This window comes from Vulpes vulpes, chromosome 12 (genome assembly GCF_048418805.1).
Source record: "Vulpes vulpes isolate BD-2025 chromosome 12, VulVul3, whole genome shotgun sequence".
NCBI classification, from domain to species: domain Eukaryota; kingdom Metazoa; phylum Chordata; class Mammalia; order Carnivora; family Canidae; genus Vulpes; species Vulpes vulpes.
In genome coordinates, this window is record NC_132791.1 from 61,178,877 (window position 1) to 61,196,936 (window position 18,060).

Sequence of the window (18,060 nt, forward strand, 5' to 3'; positions counted from 1 at the left end):
CTACGAGTCAGTCACAGTGCTGAATACAGGGAGGTAACAAGATAAGAAAAGCAAGAAAGATCCCTACATTTGAGGAGCTCTATCTAGCATGAAGGAAGACATTTAAGCAAAGAGGAAATAGCTAGCATAATAAATCTTATAATTGAGACGTGTGCTCCAGCACCCACAACAAAGATGATTTAGTAGACTGGCATGAACACTGGTGTTAAGATGGGAGAGATGTTGAATGGGGATCAGTGTTTAAGTCATCAGGTTAAGGATGGATAATTTCCTGTTATGATACTTTGGGTTCTTTGTGTAACCTTGTACTTTAGGGGTGGGGATAATGAATCCTCAAATAATGTGGCCCTCTGTGTATCCTTCTTTCTCATATCATCACCCCCCCCCGCCCCACCCCCTCAGTGGTCCCCACTGGGCTCTGCTCTAAGGCCAATTTTGTATTCATTCAAAAAGGATTTAAGGATTTCCAATCCAACTATCAGTGAACATCCTACTTCAGGGCAAAGTAGGCTCAAGCAGTTGGTTACAGCTATGGAAAGCAAGCATAAGAGGAGGGGCAGAGTGCTAAACATTCCCTGAGAGCATTCAGATAAAAGTACATTTCTATCTATGGAGTGCTACTTTGTTGTCATCTAATTTAAACTTCTGAGGTTTAAGTCAAGGCTCAGAAAGGTGCAGTAACCTAAGATCACACTGGCAATATCAGAGCTGAGGTTCTAACAGTTTCTATGACCTCAAAGGTGGGATGGGCCCATTCTAACCAGTCAGGCAGAGTGTAACTTTAAGAGAGAATGACATTTTTGTTGATTGTGTCCTTCACCATGCAGAGGCTTTTTATTTTGATGTAGTCACAATGGTTTATTTTTGCTTTTGTTTCCCTTGCCTGGGGAGACATCTAGAAAGAAGATGTTACAGCCAATGTCAAAGTGGTTACTTCCTGTGTCCTTTTCTAGGATTTGTATGGTTTCAGGTCTCACATTTAGGTCTTTCATCCATTTTGAATTTATCTTCATGTATGGTGTAAGAAAGTAGTCCATTCTCATTCTTTGGCATGTTGCAGTCCAGTTATCCCAACACCATTTGTCGAAGAGATGTTCTTTTTCCTATTGGATATTTCTTCCTGCTTTGATGAATGGACAAAGAAGATGTGATTGTTATATATGTATCAATGTGATATATATATAATGGAATATTAGCCATAAAACAGAATGATATCCTGCCATTTGCAAGGGCAAGGATGGAGCTACAGAATATTGTGCCAAGCAAAATAAGTCAGTCAAAAGCAAATACCATATGATTTCACTCATATGTGGAATTTAAGGAACAAGCAAATGAGCGAAAGGGAAAAAAAGAGAGAAAAGCAAACCAAGAAAAACACTTTTAACTATAGAGAATAAACTGATGATTACCAGAGGGAAGAGGTTGGGGAGAAATAGATGATGGGGATTAAGGAGTACACTTGTGATGAGCCCTGGGTATTGTATGGAAGTGTGGAATTACCATATGGTACACCTGAAACTAATATGTCACAGTACGTTAACTAACTGGAATTTAAATAAAAACTTTAAAAAAGTAAAATAACATATCATCAGGATTTTAAATCTATTCAATATTTACTAAAACAAATTGAAAAGGTAGAATTAAATGGGAATATTAGATGAGCCAGAACTGTATAAGAAGGTGTTTCTGGATTTTAAAAAGAGAGAAATTTTGGTAGACAGCTAGTTGGCATCAGCAGGATCACACCAGGAATATCAAAAGTGTTCTGATGGAAGAAGCACAAGAAGCTCGGTGCTGGAAAATGTAGAAGCAACCAGATAGAGAGCTCCTGGGAGTTCTGTGGTAGAGAACAGGGCATCAGGCACCCATTGGAAGTGAAGGAAAGCCCCAAGCCCAGCAAAAATCAAATCACAATTTTGGTCCTGCTCAGTTCCAAGAAATAAGGTGAGGTCATAGTCACTAGAACTGGAATCTCAGAGACAAGACTATGGGACCTCAAGAGTAAGGCAGAGCGTGTGCTAGAACTAGGCCACAAGGCATAGCCTAACCAAAGTAAGAACTCAATGCACAAGCCTTTCAGAGCTGAACTAGAGTTTTAAAACTCTTTTTGAGGGGTGACTGAGTCTATAGTAGAAAGGATGGGGAAGAGTTGAGGACAGCATCAAGAGTATAGGGCTATGAAGGTATGGGGACAATGATATGACAAGTCCTAAAAATGTGAGAGGGAGAAAATTACTGCCCATAGGGGATCTGTTGGTTTTTCATGCCCTTCTGGTAATAGTTTCCTGTTTTCTTTTGAGACCCTTCCCCATCCCCCATGAATAAAGTCATAGCAGTATGTCTATCAATGGTTTTGCCCACTCTATGTCCCGCTAAGCAAATTGTACTCTTGTACTCTCTCTGTCTCTCTCTCTCTTTGTCTCTCTCTGTCTCTCTCTCTCTCAGGATTTGAATCTCAAAGAAAAGACAGAAGGTATGACAAATAATTGATACTGCTTCAGTCCTGAGTCTGGACTTCTGTGGATACCTAGATTACCAACAGTGTTCTGATTCCAGTCCTTATGGAGGTCTGTGTCTCCAGCATTTCCTGGATTTTGGAAATATCTATATCCCTCTAGTGAATTACTTCTCATTTATACTAGCTAAGGTCATTTCGGTTGCCTGCAACCAAGTAGCATAAATGATTCAGCACTGAAGATGACAGCAAGATTCTGGTTCCTTTCCGAATCAGCTTTCCCAAAGGTAGAGTCCAGATCAATGTTCCCGCTGTTTAAAAGCCCCCCAAATCTACCCTCTATCTACAGAATGATATTTCTCCAGGAGCCTACCAAGGCCAGCAGATGCTTCCATCTTAACCTCCCCCCTCACCACGTTCTGACAGCTGAAGAATACATTCTCCTAAGTCCAAATATGCTTAAGGCTTGACCTAGTTCTCTCTGATTTCTTTAAAATTTAAAACATTTCTAAGTTTATAGGTGTGCCAAATATTTTTTCATGCTCAAAGTTTGAAAGGAACACCAGGTCTAAAATAAATGCATTATCATACAATATATTTTTTTATGTACTGAAATGGAATGAAAATTATTGTGAACAGGTAAGTATTTTTACCATAAATTATATCAGGCTATACATGGCCATTTGATTAGAAATGTGGCCAGGAAAATAACACTATTCTTATGAAAAAACTGAAGAGGAAAATAATCCTTTTTATGTCCATGATGGAAGATTTTTTTTAAGGCAAACCATTTAAGAATTTACAGACTTGTACAGACATGATAATTTTCTTCCACATCTTTGATTCAATAACCACATTTTCAGAAAGCCATAAGTGGAGAAGATAGAAAGAACAATGAGCCTAAAGTTACAAAAAGGAAACTAAAGTTATTCATAATCATTCTCACTAGCAATCAATATGGTATTGATTTTCTATTCTTGCTACTCTTGCAGTAATGCCCTTGGCTTGAAACTCAACCTAAGCTAGGAAATATCAGCAAATAAAGCAACTCCAACCTAGGGAAATGGAAAGAGAAAACAAGACAGCAAAAGCCTGGATCTACTTCAAAGATGAAAATAACTGTCTGATGTCAGTTACTACCGCTTGTCAAAAAATGGTGCCAAGATGACCCAGGCTAAGACCAGGACCCATGTGGACTTCCATGTGTCACTCTGATCTACAACTAAAGACTAGTGTCCTAATGGTTACTACACTTTTAGTCCAAAGAGAAGTGATTTAGAGTTCCCAGGTCAGGATGGACTCACATCACCATTCCTACAAAATCCACTGCAAGTTCATGCCCCACTGACCGTGAGTCAATAGCACTAAGTACAGGAGGAGAAGCAGAATCTCATTCAAATTTAAAAGGAATTGATCAAATTGGGAAAAATTTAAACTATCATGCATTAAAGCACAAACCATTTAATAATCCCTGGGGAAATTCATTCCAGAAGTGGAGCACAGTAATTTCTCACAAAATGGAACGTGTTGAGGCCTACGTCGAGCAATTCACAGATAAAGATCAAAGCCCACATTTTCAACTGGGAAAACTGGATTCAAAATAAAGAAACACTAAATCACAGAATTTTGCTTGGTAAGTGTAAGTTCAGTAGTTGTTGAGCAATTCAATAAATATGACTTCCCAAAGACAAATCTGTTTGTTTTCTTGATCTTATAATATTGCTTTTCACCGTTAATCAAATCCAAGAGTATGCGCACACACACACACACACACACACACACACACACACTCACACACACGAAGTTAACATGGCAGAAGATGAACTGTATCTGCCTCTGGATTGCAAAAGCAGTTGTAAGACATCTGCCTTTAAATACTTCTTTTCTAGGCAGGAAACCACAAATGTTGGAGAGGATGCGGAGAAAAGGGAACCCTCTTGCACTGTTGGTGGGAATGTGAACTGGTGCAGCCACTCTGGAAAACTGTGTGGAGGTTCCTCAAAGAGTTAAAAATAGACCTGCCCTACGACCCAGCAATTGCACTGTTGGGGATTTACCCCAAAGATACAGATGCAGTGAAACGCCGGGACACCTGCACCCCGATGTTTCTAGCAGCAATGTCCACAATAGCCAAACTGTGGAAGGAGCCTCGGTGTCCATCGAAAGATGAATGGATAAAGATGTGGTTTATGTATACAATGGAATATTACTCAGCCATTAGAAACGACAAATCCCCACCATTTGCTTCGACGTGGATAGAACTGGAGGGTATTATGCTGAGTGAAATGAGTCAATCGGGGAAGGACAAACATTATATGTTCTCATTCATTTGGGGAATATAAATAATAGTGAAAGGGAATAGAAGGGAAGGGAGAAGAAATTGGTAGGAAATATCAGAAAGGGAGACAGAACATAAGGACTCCTAACTCTGGGAAACGAACTAGTGGTGGTGGAAGTGGAGGAGGGCGGGGGGTGGGGGTGAATGGGTGACGGGCACTGAGGGGGGCACTTGATGGGATGAGCACTGGGTGTTATTCTGTATGTTGGCAAATTGAACACCAATAAAAAATAAATTTATTATTAAAAAAATAAAAATAAATAAATACTTATTTTCTTTAGTTTCTTTTGTAAAACATAGTTTCTGGGAAACATTTACTGTGTATCAAGGCTTATATCCAAAAGAGGCCACAATTATTTGACATCAAAGGTACCCAGATGGGTCATTTAAATAATTGTCAAAGAACTTTTCAAAATAGAAACATGAAAAGATCATTCAATTTTCTGGAGTGCAATATTTGGAACATAAGTTGTGGCTCATTTTCCCAAAGTAAAGTTTCTTGTAACCACATAGGAAATGTATATCTTGCTGCAAATGGTAGAGTCCCATAGTAGGAGAGGCTTGAGATCCAACTTAGCAAGTAAAAGGTGTAATCCATGTCAAAAAGGAAAAATCCAACAGCACCACACCCAAACTGAAATCTTCAGGGTCCATATGGGTGGTTCCCTCTATTCCAGCATGCTCACCCTCTTGTCAAACACCTCTTTTCAGAATCTTCCAGACTGTTGACAGTGATTTCCTGAACTACGCCTACATTGACTTCCTTCGGCCAAAGCATGGAATAAGCTGACAGCTCTTTTCCCTTCAGCCTACCTCTCTTGCATGCACAAAAAACAAAAACAAAAACAAACCCTAGGCTTTGTAGGCACATGCATTTTAATTAAATTCCAATAACTTTCTCTTTCTAGCATTGAGTGATAGCTATTCAGATATTTTTCCATGCTGGAGTTTTATAAATTCATAGAATAATGGAGCTGGAAGTTACTTAATAATTCATCCAATCCAGTTCTTCACTTATCATGAGGAAATTCTGTCCTAGAGCCAGAGGATTGGTCATGGTTCCCTTCTCCACCAAAGCATAAAAGTGATTCCTTTTTGCCACATTTGCGATTCCATTGGCATAGTTCTTTATTCTCTTATTGTGCACACTGGAATTACTCTTTTAGTTTAGGTAGGAAAAAAAAACATGCTTTAGCTCTAAACTATCCAACTGAGTCTGCAAATTACACAGATAATATATTGCCTTGGCCAAAACATCTACATGACTAAGTACTATACCTTTGTTAATGTAGAAAATAAATTGTTTGTGTAAATTTTTTAAATTAGGCTATGGCCCATTAGAACATATGATAGTAATCAGCTGTCAAAAATATAACCAAATGAGAGCTGTTCTGCCGTTTTTGTAGTAGATCTGATGTTGGTACCAGATGTCACTGAGCTAGTTAACCCTACATCACATCTTCCAAGTACTTCAGAAATATACCATCTTTCGGAGGTAAACAGTTACTTAATGGGAATCCAAGCAGCCCAACACTCTCTGTTAGGTACCATTTGATACAAATACCCTACCTGATAAGACATTGTTGTAAGATGAGTGAATGTAGGGAAATTTCTAGCAACAGATCCTCATGGGAATGCAGGGAGTCTGGGACTGGTTATCTGGTATGCTTTGCCTTAAAATGATAGTAAGCAAGTATTAAAGGATGCTACTCTGGCAACTTTTTCATTCAGATTTAATCAAATTATCATCTGGAATGAAATATCCACTGAAGATAAGACTTTGGGCAACCACATAGCTAATGCCCTAAGACAATATATAGAGCATGAGTTGAAGGATGATATGTCCAAGATCTCCTGGATATTTTATGTCTCTTATCCCAGCATAATTTTTCTTAGCATACCCATTTTATTCACCAAAGTGCCCCGTGGTGGACAATGAATCTCAGGCTCAATATGGGATAAATAGATTGAGGAAGACGGCATGAAATAGTTGCTTCAGTTGGTTTCAAAAAGTTGGAAGTTAGTGAATAAAAACAAACTCTTATACTAGTGTTTACAAAAAAAAAAAAAAAAAAAAGAAACACAACAAACCTTTTATCTTTTTACGTTGCTGGACTAATACAGCCAAAAATAAAATGCAGAATTTGATCCAGGGGGTTGTTGAGTAATATCAACTGAATCTACAGCTCTTCTCCAACTCCTGTATGAAAATTAGAGCCGTCATTTGAAAACGACTGGGTCTATAAAGATAGGAATGAAGGTATTTGGAAGGCATAGCATGTCTCAAAGGATTGTCTCTTTCCTACTTGAAGAAGTCTGCCATTGCCTTGTTTGCTGTGCCTAGAAGAGCCTTATCCAAGGAAGTTATCAAACAGGGGAAATCTGAGTCCGTGTGCCCTACCTCCACCAATCCTTTATAATCTCCAGGCCTAAAATTAAAGTCCTGGGAGAAGAGCCTGAGGAGGTCCTATTTGATTTCTATAATAACAGCAATACCCCCTGGGCTTGGAGAGGCCTGCTTTCAGCTCCCACAAACATAACAGCTCTTCACCTCGTTCTCAGATCTGAGTCTGTACACACGCATCTCTAGCACATTGGGATGAGGTGGGATGCATTTAAGAAAGTACTCTATAACATGCAAGTGTGTCCTATGATTTTCTTTCCAGCTTTCCATAAGGGAAAGTAGCCATCTACCAGAATGACAGTGCAGTGGAGCTCAAATACCCAGAGCTCTTAGGGATTGTTGGGCATTGGCTCTGAGCTAACTCAAATTTCCAGGAATGTGGAGATACTATCAGCGTGGTTCACTGGTTAGAGTGGAGGCTGCAAGAGATCAGGTAATGACTATAGTCGTGAACCCAATCTGGCTTATGGAGGCTCAGTGGCTTCCTGATGCTATCTGATGATGATTTTCCTGGTTCCTGAGTGCATTACCAGTACAGATAACCTCAGCAAATACCAAATCCCCACGCTGGATTCCTGACCCCTGAAGTACCAGCTTGTACCTGGTTTTCCAGCATAATTATTAGCAGTGCTCTTTTTCACTATTAAAATTGTACTGGTTTTAATGATAAATTATATGGTTCCCCTAGCTATTTGGGTAGGAAGGACCAAAGAAAACTCTTATAACTCCTTCTCCCCATCAGAAAGTAACTTGAAAGCCATATCATATCCTTGGGAGGGGAGTAGGCTGGGAAAGGTGGAATAGAAATACAAAGTTAAATGCTACCTCCCAAGGCTTAGAAGATGCAGAGGCAGCTTGTGTGACCTATGTAGAAATCACCAGACTCTCCAAGATATTTCAGGAACATCCTCATCCAATTGATCACTTCAACCTCATCTGTTTTTCAAATTCTAGTGGCCAGTTCAGATATAATTTCTTTATTGGAGCAAATACTGGAAGAGTTTTTGGTTTAAATCTGTTGATCTCATGAATGCTATTTCAATAAATAATCTCCAAAGGTTATTGTCACTTGGCAGGAGCATAGTTTCCTTATCTGGCCTTTTGGACTCTGTCACCATTTGGCCATAGGGTACTTGATAGTCTCATCATTTCATGGGCCATCATGTTAATCTAATATGTTATTGTATTCTCTTAGAAATACCCAGTAATGGAAAGTGGCAGTGACTTTAGAGGGACTTCTCACCTGTCTGGAGCACATGGGGATGTCCTTGTCAATATGAAGGACAAGTTAATATACTTTGCATCTGACAGAGGTAACACTCAATCAGCTCCTTTGGATTTTGAAAGTAACATATAATATAGGTGTACTTCTTTGATTCATTTATAGGTGATCCAAGTGCCTACACATTTTGAGTAAGACCGGGGGTCTGAGATGGCTAGGAAATGTAAGCTTCACATCAGACAGCTCTGTGATTTCACCTTTATGACCCAGTGAATCTAACGGGACTCAAAGATCCCACAGCAGATCAGAATGCTGTCTAAACCCTATGAAAATGGCAACAAAAATGGCTATAAACCGGGGTATCTGGGTAACTCAGTCAGTTAAGTGTCTGCTTTCAGCTCCGGCATGATCCCAGGTCCTGGGACCGAGCATCACGTCGGGCTCCCTACTCCACAGAAAATCTGCTTCACCCTCTTCTTCTGCCCCTTTTCCCCCACCCTCTGTTCATGCTTTCTCATATAAAGAAATAAAATCTTAAAAGAAAGTAAGAAAATTCCAATAAACAAGTCACAGTAGAGGCTCATACAATATTTGCGCATAAGCACATCTCTTTGACAAATAATAATAATTCTCCTTTTGAGAAACTGCTTTTGGCTTGCTATTGGCTCTTGGTAGGGGTTGGACACCTTTCCTAAGAACTCCATTCATGAACCTCCCATTGTAAATGAGATATTTGTAATAAAACTGGACGTTCCTTGAGACACTCTGTGCCTGTGATGAGCTCATAAACAAAGTGATGACCCAGAGACTAAATAGAACCCACGCATAGGCTCAGCTATGTGGACTTCTCTTCCTCAAGGCTAATCTGTCTCCTGTCACTGTTGAATGTCCAACCAGACATTTGTAGTAAGCAGACATGAGCCTTCGGTGTGGGGCCCAACTTTCCAGACACCAGATAGGTATTTGGTGTCAAACTGATTATATATTTTCATGTAAGAGGCACTTATTTGGGATTTGAATTTGCTTTTCCTGACTACCATACACCTGCAAGCAGCACAGTCTATAGATTTACTGAACACTTGACTCATTTGAGACTTCTTTTTCAAAACATTGCTTTTAATATTTATTTTTTTAGTAAGATAAGGCAATGTACTGTTGCTCATGGGATCAGTGGTCGCATAGGTACCAGCGTTGTGAAACTTGATTCTTTTTACAAGTCTGAAGAAGTTGATATTGACAAGGATGGAGCATGAGAACAACTGCTTTCATCTTTTTTTTTTATTATTCATGAGACCCACGCAGAGAGAGAGAGAGAGAGAGGCAGACACAGGAAGAGGGAGAAGCAGGCTCCAGGAAGAGGGAGAAGCAGGCTCCATGCAGGGAGCCCGATGCAGCACTCAATCCCGGGATTCTAGGATCACACCCTGGTCTGAAGGCAGGGACTAAACCACTGAGCCACCCAGGGATCCCCATGCCTTCGTCTTTTAAGATAAAGTCCTTGGGGCACCTGGGTAGTGCTATCAGTTAAGTGTCCGACTCTTGGTGTAGGCTCAGATCATGTTCTCAGGGTCGTGAGATCGAGCCCCATGTTGGGCTCCACACTCAGTGGGGATTCTTCTTGGGATTCTCTCACTCTCTCCCTCTCCCCCTCCTCCCTCAAATAAATAAATAAATCCTTTTTTTTTGAAAAGTAAGATAAATTCCTCAGGTAAATAATCATGAATGATTTTTCATGTGACCCGCATTTCTCAAGACAAATTTCTGAAGACAGTCTTGGTCACATACCTGAATGGAAACCTCCAGGAAGAGGAATATGGCTTACTTGACTCCTGTGACTTCTGAACCAGAAGGTATTGCACAGTGGGGGATTCTGTCCAAATAATAAGAGGACTGAGGTGCCAGAACCCCTTCCTTATCCCTACAAAATGTAATAAAATCATCAACTAACACTCCTATAATCTGGCATGTGTATGAAAAAATTAAACCAACCTGCAAGTAAAATAAACAGAAAGATTGTTTTTAAGCAATCTATGGTTCTGGAAAAGCAATTTATATTTAAAACAGCTTTGTTCCAAGACAACACAATTCCTGTGTTGCAAAAGAACTTTGACAAGTCCTTACAATTGACTGAAATGAGATTTAACTTTTGGGGGGTCAGAATATCATGTAATGCTAACAAATGCAGTGACAAGTTGACTGTCATATTTCCTTCTGATACTGGAGATAACCAATTATGTGAGTCGTTCATGAATATAGTCTCTGAAAATCACCTGTTTATTTGTCTAGATTCCATTGGAGGACTCCAGGTACACCTCAAGGTCCTGCCTGAAGAAGCTTTAGAGGAGGAAGAGGCTGAGTAGGGCAAGGTAAGGTGTTTCCCCTAAGCAGCCAGAAGCTGCATAATCATGAGGGAGTGACTATAAATTATGATGGAGGAGGGGTGCCAATGACAAGGAAAAACTTATGAATGAGGTCAGTTACAAGGAAAGGGGAAATAAATCTGAAAGCAGAAGGTTTGGGGGAATGCTTTTGGCACAGAGTTCATACAGAAATGCCAAAGATATGGGAACAGCCCAGAAAATGTTGAGGCCACACAAGACCAGGCACTAGTCAGAAATCTTTTGGGCCAAAGCAGGGAGGCTGAATTTCAGGCAGTGGCCAAGCATGGTAAAGCCTCTTGATCTCAGCCTGGGCATCAGTGATTATCAAACCAAGTGGACTTTCACCTGTAGCTCCTTGCTGGGAGGCAGAGCTCTGCCACTGGGGGATGCCTCTCATATCCCTTTCTGGGTCACTGGGCCACCTGTCCCCATGAATAAGAAAGATGATCCCCTCTGCCTCCTCAAGTAACATGAGGACTCTCAACACTCCTTCCACCTTCATTTGGAGAAAGAACTGGGCTGCTTACACATAAAGGGGTTCCCTCCACACCGAGCAATTTGTCTTCCTCCTACGTGTTTGAAAGCTTAGAAATTGTTCTATGACATATGACACTGTTGGCTTTACATGGTTGAAAGAGCTTCAAAATTTTCAAGTGAAAGGACAATAGTTCTTGTGGGCAAGGCTATTTATACGGTATCAATGCAAAATTCCAACAATTCACAAGAGAAGAATAAGGATCCCAAACTCAGACCAGGTGGGCAAAATATGTAATAATTGAAACAAATGAGCATGATTGTTCGGAAGGTTCTAAACAAAAGCATTTATTTTTTATTCTTTTTTAATATTATTCATTTATTTTGAGAGGCGGGGAGTGGATGGGAGAGGTAGAGGAAGGGAGAGGGAAAATCTCAAGCCAACTCTCCACTGAGCATGGAACCCTATGCGCGGCTTGATATCACGACTCCGAGATCATGAAATCAAGAGTCAGTTGCTTAACCCACTAAACTATCCAGATCCTTCTAAACAAACTTTTTAAACAAAATTTAAGAATAGGGGCACCTGCCTGGCCAAGCAGGTGCAACTCTTGATCTCAAGGTTATGAGTTCAAGCCCCATGACAGATATAGAGATTACTTAAAAATAAAATTTGGGGCACCTGGGCGGCTCAGTGGTTGAGTGTCTACCTTTGGATCAGGGCATGATCCCAGGGTCCTGGGATTGAGTCTTGCATTGGGCTCCCCACAGGAAGCTGCTTCTCCCTCTGCCTATGTCTCTGCCCCTCTCTCTGTCTCTCATGAATAAATAAATAAAATATTTAAAATATATATAAATAAAATAAAATGAAATTTAAAAATATTCAGGAATAGCTTTATACAAGTGGTATCATACCTTAAAGCCAAAATTATTTTCTATACATGTTTTCGAACTCTAAAACACCTTACATTTTTCTAGTTTGCCATAGATTCATAAAAACCTTTTATTATTATTATTATTTATTTATGATAGTCATACAGAGAGAGAGAGAGAGAGAGAGGCAGAGACACAGGCAGAGGGAGAAGCAGGCTCCATGCACCAGGAGCCCGACGTGGGATTCGATCCTGGGTCTCCAGGATCGTGCCCTGGGCCAAAGGCAGGCGCCAAACCGCTGCGCCACCCAGGGATCCCTCATAAAAACCTTTTTAAAAAAGATTTCATTTATTTGAGAGAGAGAGAGAGAACAAGCTGGAGGGACAGAGGGAGAGAAAATCTCAAGCAGACTCCGCACTGAGCTTGGAGCCTGACACTGGGGCTCAATCCCATGACCCTGAGATCATGACCTGAGTAGAAACTAAGAGTCAGATGCTAGGCCAACTGAGCCATCCAGGTGCCCTGATTCATAAAGACCTTTAAGTCCCAACCATTTAATGTTTGATAAACTAAAAAACATTATGTTTAATTCTTTATTTCCTTGGTGTGGTTTCATATTTTGTTAACATGTTCTCTGCAGTTGAAGGTAACAAGTAGGCCAAATTAAAAATAAAGGAATCTTTTAGTGAAATCATTACATAAAAAAGGAAAGATATTACCAACTTCTAAACATAACGTAAATAGTGAAGGACAAAAAATATTTTTTTCAACATAATAATAATTGATACCTTATAGAGACAGTCTATACATGCTATCAATGAATGAAAGAAGTTATACTTTTTCTTTCATAGGACTTACCTTATGATTGTCGCTGACTTTTTCTGTCCCTCTGTTTCTAATATTTAGAAGCTATCAAACTGTGTCATACTGAGTACTGCATGCTTTCTCAAATTTATTCTCTTTTCAGTTCCCCAATCCATTAGATTGATTTAGACATTCATAACTGCTTTTAATGTTTATTTACTTATAGCTTGGTAATCCATACATATTCATTATTTTAAAATATTAAATACTATTTCTTATGAAATATTCAATCAGTGAAAAATGTCTCTCCTACACTTGTCTGTCTTCCCTCTCACCATTTTTTTTGTATATCTGGACAGATCTTCAATACGTATGCTAGTGTTTATTTGAATTTCATACGCACGATAACATAATATATACACTATTCTGCATGTTGGTTTTTAAAGTTAATATATTTGGAGGATCTTTCTATATTAACACACATAAGCCCAATATATCTTTAAATTTCATGATTTATAAAGGCATATTATAGTCCACAGACATACAAATAGAACATGGACAGCTACAGACTTAGGGTGACACCCTTTGTGACTGCCCACCCCATCGTGGATCTTGTTCGGGCCTGCCCAGGATATGGTGGCAGTCTAACGCCACATTAGAGAACCTGTAAAACATATAATATGGGAAACTCCTATTAGTGAGACCGCAAAGGGGAGATCATAAAGGGAGAAAATATGTTTGAAGCAAGAAGAGGGTAAGAATTAGAACTTTGGTGGAACTGGAACACATACAGCATCCTGCTAGATCATCTTGAGACAGGTCTTGCTCTTCAGCAGCATAGATTTGGTAACCCATGACAAATTCATTGGAGTCTAGTTCTTCAGCTGAGCCGTGACAAACATGGAAGCTGATGGTCACATTTTTCACCTCAGGCTTTCCAGGCTGTAGGAGTCACTGCTGCGTGGTTTACATCAAGTAGGAAAACTCTATTGAGGGGTGGGGGCAGGGGAAGCACGGAGAAAGGAAGAGTGAAGAAATAACTGAGAGGTTTTGGGATCTTGAGCTATTTCTGAGTTTTGGTCTTCCTAACACTGTGCTCCTCAACATAGTGGTTACAATGGTTTGTTAACAGACAACTGACGTGGCCTCCCCCAAAAGGACAGAGGGAGGAAGGAGGCAGTTAGTTATCCCTTCCTCTCCCCACAGCCAAATCACAACCCTTCGTTGGAAGGCAGCCCACATGGGTAGCATCAAACCATCAGGAAAAGAAGGCCCTGGCTTCACCCTCTGCAGGGACTGGAATGACAGGGGCCCTTGAAATTCAAAACATCTGACACGAGATAACCTTTATTTAGCCTAAAGAAAGGCTACATCGGCTTTGAGAGAGAAATATGGTGTGTCATCACACACACACACACACACACACACACACACACATCATTATGTTCTGAATCCAACACATCTCTGCACCTCCAACATGACCAGCAAGTACCAGTGAGTACTTGGTATGTGGTAGGTACTCACTAAATGTTCGTGCTCTCTTTGCTATTGGTAGTGTTGGCATTATATTCAGTGTGTAACGAGGTGAGAGTTATATGAGTTACACCAGTTATATATTTTCTCAATCACGAGGGATGGTTCAATTGATAGTTGCTTGGGAGAATCATGAGCCACTGCCAAATAAATAAGTTCCAGCCATTACACATTTTGAGGCAATAACATAAAGAATGCCCATGTGAAAAGTACCTTCTTATGCAAATCATCGCCTGCCCTTGCTTCTTTGTTTGGGACTATATTTGAAAATACTGTTCTATCTTAGAAAAATATCTTAACGGCACAATTGTTGTAAGTGACAGTCATACAGGCTTCCCTGTACCTCAGTTTTGGCTGCTTCCGATGACAAACGCATTTCTCCTTGAGGTACTCTCTGGAACTCCCAGTGTGAAATTTAGGAGTGTCATATTTGGTCAGTGTAGCCCAAATACACTCTCCAAATTTGGAAAGGGCTAAGACGAGTAATTTTCATGGGAGGTGCCAAAGAGACAAATAGAAAATTAGTTCACATAGATTCGATACCCTGCTTCATTATCCAAAGGACCAAGGCAGTTTCTACGAGTACTTACAGTATAACAAGATAAAAGTAAGGGGAGGCGGGGTAAGAGTATATGAAACAAGATTCTTCCAGAGTTGTTTGACCAACATGCATGTCATAAGGCACGTGGACCATTCAGAAATAGGCTACGAAGCCTATTTCTAGGATTCCTAGAAATCAACACCGGAAGTCAGTGGGAGAGGTCAGTGATTTATGACATCGGTAAGATGAAAGCCCACCAGCTGTTTAAAAGAAGCTTAGCTCTTCCTGGTATCGAAAATGAGAAGTTTGTTCCTTGGGCCCTCATGCAGAAGACATGATGCGATATAGCGAAGGTCATCCCTAAAACTACTCTTAGAGTGCTGACTACAATGAGTTGCATAGGGCTGTTCCTTATAATGTCCCTCGATTTGTAAGCAACGCCCACACAGAAAGGAACGGTTTGGTAGGGTTGGTCTATGAAGGGACGTTTTAGGAGGCAGCGGAGGAGATACACGATATCGTGGGCCAGATAGCTCTGACCACATACGATGCTAAATTTGAGAGTATCTCTAGAAACGGCACTGAATATATCTTAGAAAATCCCCCCAAGATATTTTTCAGATTCATTTTCACTAAGTATTATGTAACGAGGCAGTTTAAAGGGAAACTCCCAAACAAACACCTCTCTTGCTACTTGACGGTAGACCCTTTAATACACTGACATCCTCTTATCAGAGTCAAGTCTAACCAGGCCACGTTTGCACCAACACTGATGTCAGATTATGTAACTTCCTATTGAGCCTTTGAGGAGAAACTAGTCAGTCGAAAGGAGTACCTGATAGAGAGAACTTCAAGCCGTTAAAAGTTGGAGGATGTTTGCAGAAATTAATCAATATTGGCTATTGTGTACATACGTGGCTGAAAAGAGCAATATATACCACGAAGCCTATTGTGCACAAGTAAATATTGATCCTTCGGTTTAAAGAACCTCTCATTCTTTGGGACGTGACATTTGGAAGAAGGGTGGAATGAGAAGTGTGACTACAAACCGTAAGAATTCTCTGACCGGGGCCGTTTCTTGGGAGGGCTACCTGCTACAATTCTCAAAGCTGTGCCTAGAGAAAGATCTAAGCTTTCCCTCTGCCCATCCCTCTCCACCCTCTCCCCCAAAGTCCTTATAGTTGCTCTAAAGCAGCGAGGTATGAATGACGAATTTAGGACCCCCCCCCCCTTCCCTTCCTGTCCATGTCCTTCCCTCCCTCTTCATTCCTCTGCCACTTTGGATGTGGAGGAGTAGCGTTCTAGTGGTTCCTCAGTCTGACAGCGTGCGCCAGGTTTCCTTGTTCACCTCTCCTGTTACATCAGGAAGAGCAGCATAAATACGTGGACTTTGGAGTCAGACCTACCTGCCTTCAAATCCCAGCTCTGCCGCTTACTAGCTGAGTGACTGGAACACTTGTCTTAAACTTTGTCTGAGTCTCCATTTTCTCACCTATGAAAAGAACAAAATGATTGATGATGAATCAAAGAGGTGTTTTCTAGCAGGTACTTGGCTTTCTTTACGCACTCAGGAGTGGCTGATTTCACTCTATCCCGGCTGCATCAGGCTTCCAGGGGAGAGTAACAGAATTATTCCCAGAGTGATGTTTCTAAGTATTGGGTTCTTACCTGCAGGGACTGGGGTTAGTTAGGATCTACCTTTAAGAAAAAACAAAAACAGAAAACCCCTCCAACTCAACAAAGGGAACAAATAAACAAAAAACAGAACCAGGCCTAAGAAATACAGAGAGAACAAACTGATGGTTGTCAGAGGGAAGAAGGTAGAGGGTTGGGCAAATGGGTGAGAGGGAGCGGGAGGTATGTGAGCTTCCAGTTATGGAAGGAATAAGTCACAGGAATGCAAGGGACAGCATAGGGAGCACGGTCACTAATATGGTGATAGTACTAAGTGGTGCCAGATGGTAGCTATACTTGTGATGGGCATACATAGCATGACGTATGGAGAAGCTGAACTCCAACACGGTGAACTAATGTCACATTGTGTGTCGCCTATACTCAAATAAACAAATTAAAAATATATAAGATGCTCAAACCCTTCTGTGTCACTTGGTCTCTATGGAAGGCAGAATAATGGCCCCCAAAGATGTTCATACCTTAATACCAAGAACCTGTGACTATATTATCCCACATGGCAAAAGGGGCTTTGCATTGAGATTAAGTCAAGAATTTTGAGACAGGGAGATTATCCTGGATTATCCCCGGTGGACGCAATGCAATTACGGGAGTTCTTATGAGTGAAAGAAGAAGACAGGAGAGTGAGAGGCAGTGAGGGGAGAAGCAGAATTAGAGAAGAAGAAGACAGGAGAGTGAGAGGTGTAAGGGGAGAAGCAGAATTCGAAGTGATGTGGTGCTGGCCTTAAAAATGAAAATGCTCCTTACCCAGGAATGCAGGAAAGCCTCCAGAATCTGGAAGACACAAAGAGACTGAATCCTCCCTGAAAGCTTTCTGGAGGAACACAGCCCTGGGATCCCTGGGTGGCGCAGCGGTTTGGCGTCTGCCTTTGGCCCAGGTCGCGATCCTGGAGACACGGGATCGAATCCCATGTCGGGCTCCCGGTGCACGGAGCCTGCTTCTCCCTCTGCCTATGTCTCTGCCTCTCTCTCTCTCTCTGTGACTTTCATAAATAAAAATTAAAAAAAAAAAAAAAAGAAAAGGAACACAGCCCTGCCAACACCGAGGGTTTAGCTTGTTGACAACCATTTTGGTCTTCTGACCTCCAGACGTGTAACGTGAACATCTGTGTTGTTTTAAGCCTCCAAATTTCGGGTAATCCGTTACAGCATCACTTGGAAACTAACAGCGTGCCGTTTTCTGTTAAGGTTCTCCTATTTGTAAAGTGTGGGGGCCCACCGTGTTCTTTGCAGCTGAGTTGAGCTTGTTTTGGAGCCTATTCAAGTGCACTGAGCTAAAAGGTACCTAGAGAAAATACCTGGAGTTCATGATGATTTTTTGGGGTGTGACCTCGGGCAAGTCT